We start from the raw sequence: 16,412 nt of genomic DNA on the forward strand, positions 1-16,412 counted from the left end.
CCTTTTAACTGTTAACAGTACCATTAATAGTATGGAATTGTGAAAGCTCTTTAATTTTTAATGTGTTTTGTTCTATATTAAAAAATGAATGTGATTTGTTCTTCTGCCATGAAAATACCCTCAAAGAAATGGAAAAATCTATGGCAGGTCTCAGTGATGACAACCTTTTTAAACTATTCAAACATTACAATAAAACAGAAAAAGAAAATCTTTATTTCCTACTGTGCCCAGTATTCTGAGTTTCATTTTGTACCTATTTTAAACCAATGTAATTTCAGGGTTTTTGGATGCACGACACAGGAATTGAGAAGAACTAATGAGACAGGACTGTTATCTGGACATCTTGCAATGTCAAATAAATGTTCATTCTCACCTTCTCTAGACACGTCATTTGTTCTTTTCACTTATCCTATTCGTTTGGTCTTGTACCATGAACCTTTTGTCATTTAATCATCTCTGCCATCTCACATATCTCTGATTTCCCTTTTCTTTTACCTACCCTCAGCTCTTCTACTTGATGTAAGCTGATTACATTTCTCATTTTCCCTGGTTCAAATGAAGAGTCACAGTCCTGAACCATTAACCCTTCTTGATTTGGTTAGATTTATTGTAGTCACGTGTACCTAGGTACAGTGAAAAACTTTGTTTGCCAGCAGTACAGGCAGATTGTAGTAAGCAAGGACATACAGATCATAGTGTGCTTGGATAGAATGAGGCAGACAGGTTCACCACACAGGAGGTAGGCAAAGCAAGATCAATATTAGCAAGATCAACATTATCTGAAGTTAGAGAGTCCATTCAGCAGTCTAATAATGGCAGAGAAGAAGCTGTTTTTGAACCTATTGTTCTGTTAAAGCTTCTGTATTTTTTGCCTGACGGAAAAGGTTGTAGGAAAGCATTACTGGGGTATGAAAAGTCTTGGATGATGTTGGCAGCCTTTCTGCAGCAGTAAGAATTGTAAATGGAGTCCATGGATGGAAGGTTGGCCTCCATGATGGTCTGGGCTGTCTGTAGTTTCTTCTGGTCCTGGGCAGAGCAGTTGCCCTACCAGGCATTTATATACCAGGACAGTATACTTTCAATGGTGTATCTGCAAAACATTGGGGAGGGTCATTATGCTGAATTTCCTAAGCCGCCTGAGGAGGAAGAGGCTTTGTTGTACCTTCTTAACAGTTGCACCTACATGGAAATTCCAAGACAGGTTGTTGATTATCGTCACTCCTCGGAACTTGACGTTCTCAACCCTCTTAATCTCCACTCCATTGGTGTAGATGGGGTTGTGTTCTCCTCCTTTCTTTCCTGAAGAGATTGATCAGTTTTAATTTTGCTGACTTTGAGAGAGAGGTTGCTGTCATTGCACGGTATCACCAAGCCCTCTATCTCCTTTCTGAATTTTGACTCATTGTTGTTCAATATCCGTCCTACCACGCTGGTGTCATCAGCAACCTTGCAGTTAATATTGTTTAGAATTTGGTGACATAGTCATGGGAGTACAGCAGAGGGCTGAGAACTCATTCTTGCGCAGTGTCAGTGTTGAGTGTTATCTTGGAGGAGGTACAGTTGTTTATCCTCACTGATTGCAGTCTGTGGGATAGGATGCTGAGGATCCCATTGCAGAGGACAGAGCTGAGACTCAATTCTTAGAGTTTTGAGATCAGTCTGGAGGGGATAATGGTGTTGAAGGCAGAGCTGTGGTTGATAAGTAGGAGTCTGACACATGTGTCTTTGTTTAAAAATGTGTTGCTGGAAAAGCGCAGCACGTCAGGCAGCATCAAAGGAGAAGGAGAATCAACGTTTCGGGCGTAAGCCCTTCTTCAGGAATTCTCCTTCTTCTTTAATGCTGCCTGACCTGCTGCGCTTTTCCAGCAACACATTTTTAAGCTCTGATCTCCAGCATCTGCAGTCCTCACTTTCTCCTACATGTGTCTTTGTTGTCCAGATGATCCAGGGATGAGTGTTTGGCTGAGGAAATGATGTCCGCTATGGACCTGTTACGTCGATAGGCAAATTACAGGGGCTCAAGGCAGGCTGGGAGGCTCGAGTTAATGTGGGCCATGACCAACCTCTTGAAGCACTTTATGATTATAGAGGTCAGAGCCACTGGGTGGTAATCATTAAGGCACATTGCATGTGCTTTCTTTGGTACAGGGATGATGGTGATCTTGGGAGTTTGGCTTGTAGGAGGGAGAAGTTGAAGATATCAGTGAATACCTCTGCCAGGGTCTAAGTGCAAGGTCAGAGACTCCATCTGCACCCTCACTTTCTTTGCATTGACTCTCATGAAGACCGATCTGATATCTGAGGCAGTGTTGAAGGGAATAGGTGCATCTGGAGCTGTCAGAGCAGGTGACCCCACACCATTGGGATTCTACTCGAACCGAGCACAGAAGGCATTGAGTGCATCAGAAAGGGATGTGTTTTCTGTTTCCATAGATGCTGGCAGATCTGCAAAATATTTCCAAGGACTTTTTTTGTTTTTATTTCAGATTTGCAAGATACACTACATTTTGTTTTTGCAATTAAAAGTAACCCTCAGAGGGGCCAAAGATGGAATCAGTTGTAGCAAGCTGGATGGAAAAAGTGCAAGGGATATATGCCCATCCCATAGTTTTAGTCTGAGAGGTAAATAAATACAGTGCACATAAAGGAGGAGGCATCAGTGAAATAGATTATCAAGAGGGCTTCACATGCCTTAGGCAGCACATCAAACATTGGGGGCAATTTCTCGGGAATAATTAACATACCTATATAACTCACATCACACCTATTGGAAGTTATTGAACGTCACATAGCATGAGCTATATCACAATACTATGTCTCTTCAGAACACATTGATGAAAATTGTTAGTCAAAGATTCTCATCCTCAACGTAAATCAACACTATCCCCAAAATAAGTGGAGTAGTAAAATGATGTTTCTGAGATGTGTAACTGTAGAAGTTAACAACACAAAAGGAGATCATTTGACACATCTCACCTCTCACAACACTTCACCAAATCATTGAAAAATTGATCATACTGCTCCATGCTCCCTAATAGACTATAGGGATTATAGATAATTATAGATTCCTCTGATTCAAATATTTATTCACATTTCCATGAAGATATACAAGATAGACTCTTTCTTATAGCCACTTGTGGTACAAACAGATCTAACAAATCTAATGTCTTTAAACATCTTACTATCTCACCTTTGTTCTAACTATTCTAAATTAATGACTCACGGTTACTAACCTCTCAAACGAACAGAAAAAGCTTCCCTTTTCCACACTAATTTAAAATATATCATGTAAATCAGGGAACACCTGATAAATATCCCCAGGAATCTCCCAATAGCATCAGGAAATTAGTGACCAACATGGAGTCACTGAGCAGCTCTGCCCAATCCCTGGCTGCTAATTGGGAGACTAGACAAGGAAAGTCCCAGACTGCCTCTTGTGCAAGATTCTTAAAGTATATCAAAACATTTTCATTATGAACTTGTTCACTAAAGTTCATGAGGCTTTGATTTTTGATATTTCAGCAGAGAGAAAGAACAAAATCCCATCAGTAAAGGATTTTAGATACCAAACAACTGATTGCTGTGTTGTTGTATCTTATTGCAATGCATAGGAATTGGAATTTCCATTCTAAATGTAGATTCTTTCAAATAATACAGTTATGCCTTTCTATCAATGTTTCTTGTGTTTGTTGCTCAGCAATACTGACACAGATTCCTGCACTCTGTTGCAGTTCCGCTGCATTGTATTTAAGTAAGCGTGTACATTTCTTACTAGCTAAAATATTCTCTTGGCATCTTTAATGACAGAAAATAGTTCTTTACGAAACCATGTTTACATGTGAAAATACCAATCCATTTTAATCATAGGTAAAATATAGACTGTGTCTTAAATAGCATAATAATCACATTTATATTGCTTTCAACCTGAGCTTACTTTCAAGCATAATAATCACAATTGTTACAAAGCTTGAGGGCTAGCTTTTATCAGAAATCGGCTCAATGTCAATTGTGGCAAATTTCATTGGGGGGTTCTCTCAGTGAGCCCGAGCAAGAATTCTCATACTATTTCCTAAAAATCACCTCGTTAGCTATCCATGACACCCCGAAGCAATGTTTCCTCTAATACTTCTTCCTCCCACACAGACCTCCAAGTTCTGCTCAGCAGCAGTGTCCCACAAGCAGGTGTCGTACAGCAGCATGTTGATCGACATACATGGGGATCCACATAACTTAGAAGGATAGTTCCTCACTGCCACCCCATTAATCCTACCTCCCCTCTTGGCACAGGCACAGGTATTCATCATTGCTGGGACCTCCTGGGAGTCCTGGCCCATCACCATATTTAAAGGTAATCGTGCGTCAAATCAATTGCTGTTAGTCTGGAGCTGTTCCATATGGTTCGAGTGAATTGCCTCATAGTGGCACAGAGTCATACAGCATTGAAACAGACCCTTTGGTCCAACTAATCCATGCCTACCATGTTTCCAAAAACTAATCTGGGTTGCCTGCATTTAGCCCATGTCTCTCCAAACTTCACAAACTCTTAACATTTGCCTGTACTTGTGTTTTTGTTTTTGCCACTGTTTAACTATTATTTACTATTTATGCTACTTAGCTATGGGATCTGCCTGTATTGCTCACAAGACAACACTTTTCACTGTGCCTCGGTACACGTGACAATAAATTCAATTCAATTCAATTCAATTCACATTTCTTATTCATGTACCTGTCAAAATGTCTTTTAAATATTGTAACTGTGACTGAATCCACCACTTCCTGTGACAGTTCATTCTACACATGAACCACTCTATGTAAAAAAAAAGGCTTCTCATGTCCTTTTTAAAACTTCGTCCTCTCACCTTAAAAATATGCCTGCTAGTTTTGAACTATCCCAACTTAGGGAAAAGAATCTTGTTTTCACCTTATCTATGCCTCTCATGATTTTATAAACCTCCATAAGGTCACCTTTTAACCTCCTATGCTCCACTGAAAATGTCCCAGCCGATCCAAAGCATTTTTATAACTCAAATTCTCCATTCCTAGCGAAATCCTGGTAAATAGTTTCTGAATCTTCTTGATTTAATGATATCTTTCCTATAGTAGTGTAACCAGAACTGCACACAGTACTCCAGAAGAGGCATCATCAATGTCCTGTACAATCTCAACATGATGTCCCAACTCAAAAGTCTGAGCAATGAAGGCAAGTGTACTAAATGTCTTCTTAACCATCCTGTCTGTGATGCAAATTTCAAAGAATTATGCACCTGAATCCGTAGGTCTCTCTGTTTCACTTTATTACCCAGGGCCCTACCATTAATTGTATAAGTTCTGTCCTTGTTTGTTTTACCAGAATGTTTCTGCCACTCCTCAGCTCATTGACCCAACTGATCAAGATCCCTTTGTAATCTTCTTCATTGTTCACTTCAGACATGATGGACAGAGAAAAATTGGCACCCTGCTTTGGAGCCAGGGACCTGGAGGCACTGGTGGATGTGATGGTGCAGGGATGAGTTATTCTTCGCTCAGAACTGGCAGAACAGCCCATCCACCAGACCCGATCAGCCTCATCCAAGGTTGTCATCCAGGTCAGCGCAGGTTTCATTGACTCAAGGAATGGCCAACAATATCACATGTAGGTCAATGATATCTTCACTCTGTGAGAGTAAGTGCCAGTATCTGCTCTCTGCTACTCCATACTCACCGTCTCTGTTTCTCACCAAGGCTCATTGTCTACCACTCTCAGTATTGTATGTACAGGTAGTTCTGGGATAACATGCATTCCGGCAACATGATTGGGCTATAAAGTCGCTGAAAAATTAGGAAACTGTATTTATGAGAACACTTACCTCCGCTCGCAATAGAGCAATTCAGTGGGAATTGGTTCATGCACTTTGTTCTGAAAGCGCATGTACTGCAATTTCCATGCTGTTCTGCACATGCGCCAATGTCCATGCCATTTTGCTCATATGTCAGCATCTGCACCAAAGCCTCCACTCCATTCTGCACATACGTGATGTCATTGCTGGTCTTCATGCTGTACTGTACATGCGCATGAGCTGCTTTCTGTGAGAGGTACTGGAGCTTTCTTACATTTTTTTAAAAATGTAGTGTATTAAATTTACTTTTATTTCATTAATAAATATGTTTTCAACCTTCATTCAGGCAGTGCTATACTTTGTGTTAGACGTTTTGGTGAATTTTAAGCAATTGTGATATTTTTTGCTGGTCTGCCCCAATCCCACTTTCCCCATAGACACCATTATTCAGTTTAAGTGATTTTCTATTAAGCGAGGTCTCGCTAGAATACAATTACAGTGTTATGGGAGAACTTCCTGTATCATGTCCCCTCACTCACTCTCACCCATCCAATCAGCCATTGAGCACTTCAACTGTTACTGGGGTGATACTGAAGCCTTCTTACCCTAACAATGAGGTTCGATCATTGAGCAACAGCTGGTATACCATCACAGAGTAGACCAAGATTGGTCATACCCAATGCTGATAGTTTTACAAGATGTAACATTTTGACATGCATGGATATCAAACTGAGAAGGATCTCGTAAAAAAAAACAAAATTGTTTAGATAAGCCTGTGATTGAATCTGATGTCTACACAATGTTGTATCTGCATCAATGTTAATTACAGGCAGGGAAGACATTTGAATTCTGTTGAATGATGATCTGTATTGTTCAGAAGCACTCAGCCATGGTAAAGGTATACATGCTCTTGCATTTCCCTGAATAAAAATTTATAGTTTTAATATGCATTTTGGATTTCAACCGATACCTCTTTGACAGTTATTAACCAACTCTTATGATAATCAGCAACATATGAGCACATTGCTACATTTTAGCAGTTAACTCAAACACTGTAGTTCCATCTTATCCCCATTATTTGTAACCTTATCACAACACTTAGTGGAAAGCTTGGCCTTTATGTCATTTGACCCATTTGTAATGGTGTGTACTTCGTATTCTGTAGTTCCAAACATAATGTTCAATCTCTTACTTCACAGGCAGAAGGTTTTGGAATCCTGATTCAAATCTAACACAGTGTTTTCAGAACAATGCATAATTTACGAGATTGAAGTAATGGAGCACATGACATGTCATTTCAATGCACAACAAAAATGCTTGCCCCTCGATACTTCATTGAGGAACACCAGCATTCATTTCACATGCTATAATAAATGAACCATTCAAGGCAACTCAGCTGGAACAGTTTGACAAACATGAATTAATCCACCTATGCAACTAGCTGCAAATACCATGATGTTGACTTGACCTTCAAACTGAGATGACAAAAGCGTCTTTATATCAAGTATTATAAGTTTGAAGTCATGCCAGTCACTAAATGCTCATGCATTAATTTTCATAATATATTTAGCACTTTGAGTTATTCAACACAGCTGCTAAAATATGAATAGCTTATCAGCTGGTTATCAAATAGATGTTAATGAAGGGCTCCCAGTTTTTCAGCTGGAAAATCCTGATGGTATCAGAAGAATTCCCTTAATTAAGCCCCTCCCCATCCCTATCACTGCCCCCACCCTGGTAACTCCCATTAGCTCCATCACCCTAATATCATCCACACCTGCAACATGACAAATAAATGAAAATATGCCATAATGCAGAACTAATGAGATTCCTCTTTGGTTTTCAGGGATCCCCTTGCCTGACTGTCAAATCCACTTTCATAGATCTTCCAATTTATGCCCTTGGTAGGTGTTTTCTCACAAATCTCAGTACCAAGCAGACCTATCACTCATCCCAATTCAAAAATGTACATCAAAACTTCTGATCACTGGATTTACAAATGTTTCGTAAGAATGGCAGGACTCTTAGTCAACTCATCCTCCTGTCATGTTAACAAAAAAGGGATAAGGAATGTGTGAAAATTGAAAGTTAACTACCAACCACTGACTCCCTGATACTCCATCCCATTTTTGAGTGAACCTTGATATGTTAAGAAATCAAACTTAACTCCAATATTAACTTGAACTGGGCCCTTCACTTGAACCATTGGAAATGCTGCTGTTCAAGCAAGATTATCAACCTTTGGTGAATTTGTTTGGCTTTCTCATGGAGGTTGGCTTTCTCATTCCTTTCCACTCCACTGTCCCATTCTCAGAGGCGGTCACTCATTCCTGATGAAGGGCTTATGCCCAAAACGTCGACTTTCCTGCTCCTCAGATGCTGCCTGACCTTCTGTGCTTTTCCAGCACCATAGTTTTCGACTCTGACCTCCATCATCTACAGTCCTCACTTTCTTCCACTCATTGAAGACAACCAAACAAGATATGCCATGAGCATGATTTAGGTTTTTAATTTTTGATGTTGGATAGAGAATGTGCTTCTGCTCACCACCCACCCAAATGGGAGTTATAATTAAATATAGCCCGATTATGTCGACTTTTTACGTCAGCCTTAAGTTAATGCTCCTTGAATTTCTATCCCACAGACCACCATTTATTTGAGCTGGAAAATTCTGTCTTGGATACCCAGTGAGTGCACATCAAGATCAAGAGCCACAGAGCTCACTGAATATCTGCTACTTAAGTTGAGTTTATGATCTTTAATGAGACAGGAAGAACAGGGTCTATCACTGTTAAGCATGGGAACTTTTCTGAAAACAATGTCATTCTGAACTCCATCTACAGCTTGACACTTAGTTCTGATCCATTATTTATAGTTGTTGAAGACATGCTCTCCAAAGATGTACTTATGTCGGCCTCAGACAATGTTTCTTTTTCTGTTGGAAATGGCTGAGCCTCTTATGGCATTAGGTCAACTGATGAATCTTTAATTTAAATGCCCTTGCAATGAGATTGCTAATTAGTGACCTAGCTTTCAACCTGACTACATTCATAATCATTCAAGCATACAAACTGATAAACTTCACAAAGGTATTGACTTTCCAGTCTGAAGCTTATTTTCAATGCCCTATATATTGTAACCATAGCAGCATTAACAATTTTAAAGTTGATTATTTTTTGGTTGGGGAGAAGTTTTCTTTTTCTGTTGGCAATCAAAATAACTGCACAGAGGCTGCGTGCCATCACCAAGTCACCCTTTACTTACTAGTGCACAATACACTGGCTGTGACCAGCCAGGTCAGAGTCAGTCCTCTGCGAGGAGATTCTAATCACCTGGTTATATATATTTTTCCTTTTCTTTTAAGAAAATGAAACCAAAAACACAAAAACAAAGAAAGGAAACTGAAGGGAAATGCTTCCTTAGTCAAGGGAACTTCTCTTTCCCAGCAGTACATTGGCTGCATGGCTAGCCAGCTTAGAGTCAGTCCTCAACTGAGGAGATTCTAATCTCTTGGTTATATTGGTCAGGCAAGGCTTTCCTTTTTAGCCCAGGTTAACAACCTAATTAAGCACATCGTAGTCAATGAGGTCCAGTAGTCCCAATCACTACAGCAATACTAACATGTCTATATGGTACTGACTGAATACTCTTCAAGCTTTTGCCCAAAACATAGATTTTCCTGCTCCTTGGATGCTGCCTGACCTGCTGTTCTTTTCCAGCACAACTCTAATCTAAACTCTGAAAACCCTTCAAATCAGATCAACCATACTCAAAAATGACTTGACATGAGTTTTGATACTGCAGAATGTGTTTAGTTCCTGATTTAAACTAACATCTAAAAACAAAAAGAACATCAGCAAAATTGAAAACTACCGTATCATACTATTACAAAATGACATCACAATATAGCTTCTGCATATACATTGTTTTTGAAGCATTTAAAATAAATTATAGCCAATATAATATAATTTTTAACCCACTCTAATGTAGAGAAGTCAACATGTACCAGCCCATTCCTTAATGCAAGTATTAATGAGTTTTGAGAAGATTTGTAGCTCAGGTTGAGGTTTTGGATGTAGGTTTGCTCGCTGAGCTGGAAGGTTCATTTCCAGATGTTTCGTCACCCTACTAGGTAGCATCTTCAGTGGGCGTCAGACAAAGCTCTGCTGAAAATTCCTGCTTTCTATGTATATGTTTGGATTTCTTTGGGTTTGTAATGTTATTTCCTGTGGTGAGGTTATTTCCTGTTGTGAAGTCACTTCCGGTTTCCTTTCTCAGGGGGTGGTAGATGGGGTCTAACTCGATGTGTTTGTTGATAGAGTTCTGGTTAGAATGCCATGCTTCTAGGAATTCTTGTGTGTGTCTCTGTTTGGCTTGTCCTACGATGGATGTTTTGTTCCAATTCCAATCATACATGCAGACGAGGAAGGACACCATAGAGTCACAGAGGTGCTCAGCATGGAAACAGACCCTTCAGTCCAACCTGACCATGCCAACCAGATATCCAAACCCAATCTAGTCCCACCTGAAAGCACCCACCCCATATACCTCCAAATGCCTCTTAAATGTTGCAATTGTATCAGCTTCCACCACATCCTCTGGCAGCTCATTCCATACACGTGCCACCCTCCGTGTGAAAAAGTTGCCCCATAGGTCTCTTTTATATTTTTCCCCTCTCACCCTAAACCTATGCCCTCTAGTTCTGGACTCCCCCACCACAGGGAAAAGACTTTGCCTATTTAGCCCCAGCCTGTTCAGCCTCTCCTTATAGCTCAAATTCTCCAACCCTGGCAACATCCTTGTAAATTTTTCTGAAACCTTTCAAGTTTCACAACATCTTTCCGATAAGAAGGAGACCAGAAATGCACTCAATATTCCAACAGTGGCCTCACCAATATCCTGTACAGCTGCAACATGACTTCCCAACTCCTGTACTCAATACTCTGACCAATAAAGGAAAGCATACCAAATGCCTTCTTCATTATCCTACCTACCTGCGACTCTACTTTCAAGGAGCTATGAACCTACACTCCAAGGTCTCTTTGTTCATCAACACTCCCTAGGACCTTACCATTAAGTCTATAAGTCCTGCTAAGATTTGCTTTCCTAAAATGCAGCACCTTGCATTCATCTGACTTAAACTCCATCTGCCACTTCTCAGACCATTGGCCCATCTGGTCAAGATCCTGTAGTAATCTGAGGTAACCCTCTTCACTGTCCACTACACCTCCAATTTTGGTGTCATCTGCAAACTTATCAACTGTACCTCTTATGATCACATCTAAATCATTTATGTAAATGACAAAAAGTAGGGGACCCAGCACTGATCCTTGTGGCACTCCACTGGTCACAGGCCTCCAGTCTGAAAAACAACCCTCCACCACCACCCTCTGTCTTCTACCTTGGAGCCAGTTCTGTATACAAATGGCTAGTTCTCCCTGTATTCTGTGAGATCTAACCTTGCTAACCAGTCTCCCATGGAGAACCCTGTTGAATGCCTTACTGAAGTCCATATAGATCACATCTACCACTCTGCCCTCATCAAGCCTCTTTTATACTTCCTTAAAAAACTCAATCAAATTTGTGATACATGATTTCACATGCACAAAGCCATTTTGACTATCCCTAATCAATCCTTGCCTTTCCAAATATGTGGACATCCTGTCCCTCAGGATTCCGTCCAACAACTTGCCCACCACCTACGTCAGGTTCACTGGTCTATAGTTCCCTGACTTGTCCTTACCACACTTCTTAAACAGTGGCACCACCTCCAGTCTTCCAGCACCTCACCAGTGATGATCGATGATACAAATATCTCAACAAGAAGCCCAGCAATCACTTCTCTAGCTTTGCACAGAGTTCTAGGGTACACCTGATCAGGTCCTGGGGATTTATCACCTTTACACATTTCAAGACATCCAGCACTTCCTCCTCTGTAATATAGACATTTTGCAAGATGTCATCATCTATTTCCCTACAGTCTGTATCTTCCATATCCTTTTCCACAGTAAATACTGATGCAAAATAATTATTTAGCATCTCCCCCATTTTCTGCGGCTCCACACAAAGGCCGCATTGCTGATCTTTGAGGGGCCCTATTCTCTCCCTAGTTACCCTTTTGTCCTTAATGTATTTGTAAAAACCCTTTGGATTCTCCTTAATTCTATTTGCCAAAGCTATCTCATGCCCCCTTTTTGCCCTTCTGATTTCCCTCTTAAGTATACTCCTACTTCCTTTATACTCTTCTAAGGATGCACTCGATCTATCCTGTCTATACCTTACATATGATTCCTTCTTTTTCTTAAACAAACCCTCAATTTCTTTAGTCATCCAACATTCCCTATACCTACCAGTCTTTAATTTCACCCTGACAGGAATATACTTTCTCTGGATTCTGGTAATCTCATTTCTGAAGGCTTCCCATTTTCCAGCCGTCCCTTTACCTGCGAACATCTGCCCCCAATCAGCTTTCAAAAGTTCTTGCCTAATACCATCAAAATTGGCCTTTCTCCAATTTAGAACTTCAACTTTTAGATCAGGTCTATCCTTTTCCATCATTATTTAAAATCTAATAGAATTATGGTCGCTGGCCCCACAGTGCTCCCCCACTGACACCTCAGTCACCTGCCCTGCCTTGTTTCCCAAAAGTAGGTCAAATTTTGCACCTTCTCTAGTGGGTACATCCACATACTGAATCAGAAAATTGTCTTAACAAATTCCTCTCCATCTAAACCTTTAACACTATGTCAGTCCCAGTCTGTGTTTGGAAAGTTAAAATGCCCTACCATAACCACCCTATTATTCTTACAGACAGCTGCGATCTCCTTACAAGTTTGTTTCTCAATTTCCCTCTGACCATTATGGGGTCTATAATACAATCTCAATAAGGTGATCATCCCTTTCTTATTTCTCAGTTCCACCCAAATAACTTCCCTGGATGTATTTCTTGGAATATCCTCCCTCAGCACAGCTGTATTGCTATCCCTTATCAAAAATGCTACTCTCCCTCCTCTCCTGTCTCCCTTCCTGTCCTTTCTGTAACATTTGTATCTTGGAACATTCGACTGGGATAACACGTCCATCCTAGGACAAGCCAAACAAAGACACGCATGAGAATTCCTCAAAGAATGGCTTTCCAACCAGAACTCTATCAACAAACACATCGAGTTAGACCCCATTTACCACCCCAGAGAAAAGGAACAGGAAGTGACTTGACCACAGGAAATAACATCACCATGGGAAATGACATCACCAACCCAAAGAAACCCAAACATATAAATAGAAAGCAGGAACTTTTGGCCATGGTTCACCTGAGGCCCACTGAAGATGTTACCTAATAGGGTGACGAAAAATGAGCCTTCAAGTTCAGCAAGCAAACCTATATCCACAAGTATTAATGTATTAATTTAAGAATAACATATTCATTCTTGTAATAATATGTGCTGCTGGCTAGGGCAGCATTTAATACCCATCTCTAGTTATTCAGGAGAAGTTAGTATTGAGTTACCTTCTTGAACTGCTGCAGTATATCTGCTGTAGTATCATGCATGGTGCTATGAGAGATATAGTTTCTGGATTTAGGATATAGATCCTAAAATCCAGCAACATTGAAGGAATGACAACATGGTATGGTGCCAAGATATTTTGTTCACTCGTGTGATGACGGCAACACTGGCCAAGACAGTATTTATTGATCATCTTTAATTACCCTTGAGAAGGTGGTGGTAAACTGCCTTCTTACATTGCTGCAGTATATTTGATATAGTTATATGTCAAGGTAGTATGTGGTTTAGAGGGGATATTGTAAATGATAGTGTCCCCATTCATCTTGCCCTTTTAGGTGGTTGAGTTCACAAACTTGGAAGGTGCTGTCTAAAAAGCTTTGGTGAGTTGCTGCAATGCATGCACAGTGTTGGAACAAGTGATTATTAAAGAATAAGATGAGGTGCCAGTCAAGCAGGTTGTTTTGTCCTGGATGTGTTGAGGTTGCTGCATGTTGTTAGAGCTACATTCATCCAGAAAAGTGACGAGTATTTCATTATACTCTTGACTTTTGCTTTGTAGATGACAGGCTTTCTTTGAAGACAGGAGATGACTTATCCACCATATAATTCCAAGCCCCTGATTTGCTCTTGTAGATAATTCAGTTTCTTTTTTTCTCTCTTTTGGGATATGGGCATCACTGACTGGCCAACATTTATTAACTACTCCTAGTTGCTCTTGAGAAGGTGATGGCGAGATGCCTTCTTGAACTGTTGCAATCTAATATGCTGCAGGTAGATTGACAATACCATTAAAGAGGGAATTCCAAGATTTTGTCCTAGCAACATGATCTCTTATCTTATATAGCAAGTTTATTTGGAAGTACTAGTTTTCAGAGTGCTGCTCCTTAATCAGGTGGTTGAGGTGAAGGTGCAGCGCTCTGAAAGCTAGTGCTTCCACATTAACTTGTTGGACTATAACCTGGTGTTGTGTGATTTTTAACTTTGTACACCGCAGTTCAACATCAGCTCCTCCAAATCTTATAGCAAGCTCCTTTGCAGCACTTTGTCAAAGGCCTTCTGGAAATCCACTGGCTTTCCTTTGTCTAATTTGCTTGTTACTTCCACAAAGAATTCTAACAGATTTATCAGGCATTTAAGGAAGTTGTGGTGACTCAGCTTTATTTCAAGTTCTCCACAATCTCACCCTTAACAATGGACTCTAAAACCTTACTAATGACTGAGGTCAGGCTGACCAGGCTATAATTTCCCTTCTTCTGCTTCTTTACCGTCTTAAACAGGGACATTACATTAGCAATTTTCCAGTCCTCTGGGACCTTCCCTAACTCCAGTGATTCCTGAAAGATCACCACCAATACTACTACAATCTCCTCAGATATCTCCTTCAGAACCCTGAGAAGTAGCCCATCCAGTCTGGGTGATTTATCCACCTTCCGACTTGTCAGCTTCCCCAGAACTTTCTCCTTATAATGGTCACTACCCTTACCTCTGCCCCTTGACTGTCTTGAAGTTCTGGTGTGCTTCTGATATTTTCAACCATGAAGCCTAATGTAAAGTCCCTATTTAGTTCTTCTGCAATTTCTTTGTTCCCTATTATTTCTTCTCCTGTCCCATTTTCCAGTGTTCCAGTGTCTATTCTTGTCTCTCTCTCTCTCTCACCTTCTCTAAAAAATCTCTTGCAATCTTTTTTTACATTATTAGCTAGCTTACCCTCACATTTAATGTTCTGCCTCCTTACTATTTTTTAGTCATCCTCTGCTGATGCCCTAACCCTTGGGCATCCCACTATTCTTAACAAAATTCTATGTTTCATCTTTTGCTTTTTTGGTGTCCCTGACTTCCCTTGTCAGCCATGGTTGCATTATCCTCCCTTAGTATGTTTCTTATTTCTTGGGATTAATTTCTGCTGTACTTCCCAACTTACCCCCCAAAACACCTGCCATTGCTGCTCCAAAGTCTTCCCTTTTAGGCTCCCCTTCCAATCAACACTGGCCAGCTTCTCCCTCAAGTCCTTACCTTTACTCAATTGTTATATTATCATATCTGATTCCAGCTTCTCCCTCTCAAACTACAGGGTGAATTTTATCATATTATAGTCACTGCCCCAAGATGTTCCTTCACATTAAGTTCCCTAATCTGCCTCATTATGCATCACTGAATCTAGAATTGTCTCTTTCCCTGTGGACTTTACCACAAGTTGCTCCAAAAAACCATCCTGCACAGCCCCAGAGTGATCTTTGCATGGAGGAAACATTCTAGCTTAAGTAGAAAGCACTTGTTTTTAAACAGTGATGCCTAGTTCTAGATCCTCCCACATGTGGAAACATCTTTTCCACATCTGCCCCATCATGACCCTGCAGAATCGTATACATTTCAATCAAGTCACATCTTATTTTTACAAACTCCAGCAGATTCAAGCCTAACCTGTCCCACCTTTCCTCATAAGACAATAGCCATTCCCCCCTACCCAATCTAGGTACTCATCAATTTTTCCTCCAATAAATTACATCCTCCTTTAAATAAGGAGACCAATACTGTACACTGTACTCCAGTTGTGGGTATGGCCTTACCAATAGCTTACCTAATCGAAGCATAATCTCCCTATTTTTTGTACTCAGCTCCCCTTGAAATAATGAATAACATCTTAGCAACTTTCCTAGTCACTTGCTGCATCTGAAAACTAACGTTTTACAAGTCATGTACACTTGGGTCCTCTCAGAGGTCTGCAATCACTTAGCATTTAGAAAATATGTTTCTTGATATTCATATTTTGCAACATTATCTTTCATTTGTCAGATTTTTGCCCACTCGCCTCATCCATTCCTAGCCTTTTGTTGTGTTATGGGCCAGACCAAATTGTAATGATGCAATGACTTTAAAAAGTTATTTTGTCTTTTTTTTGAAGAGAGCTTGTAAGACAGAGGTAACAAACCAACTAGTTTAAGACTACTTGAGTGAACAGCTTGGGAGCCCTTGGGAATTTTTTTAAATAGCCTGAATTGGTGTGGCCAGTTCTCAGAGATCAATATTTCTGTGTTTTTAGGTTTTGCTTTAAGCAGAAGCTGTTAGAGGTTTCAACAGAGTTGGAAGCTTC

The sequence above is a fragment of the Chiloscyllium punctatum genome, chromosome 25 (assembly GCF_047496795.1).
Source record: "Chiloscyllium punctatum isolate Juve2018m chromosome 25, sChiPun1.3, whole genome shotgun sequence".
In the NCBI taxonomy this organism is placed as follows: domain Eukaryota; kingdom Metazoa; phylum Chordata; class Chondrichthyes; order Orectolobiformes; family Hemiscylliidae; genus Chiloscyllium; species Chiloscyllium punctatum.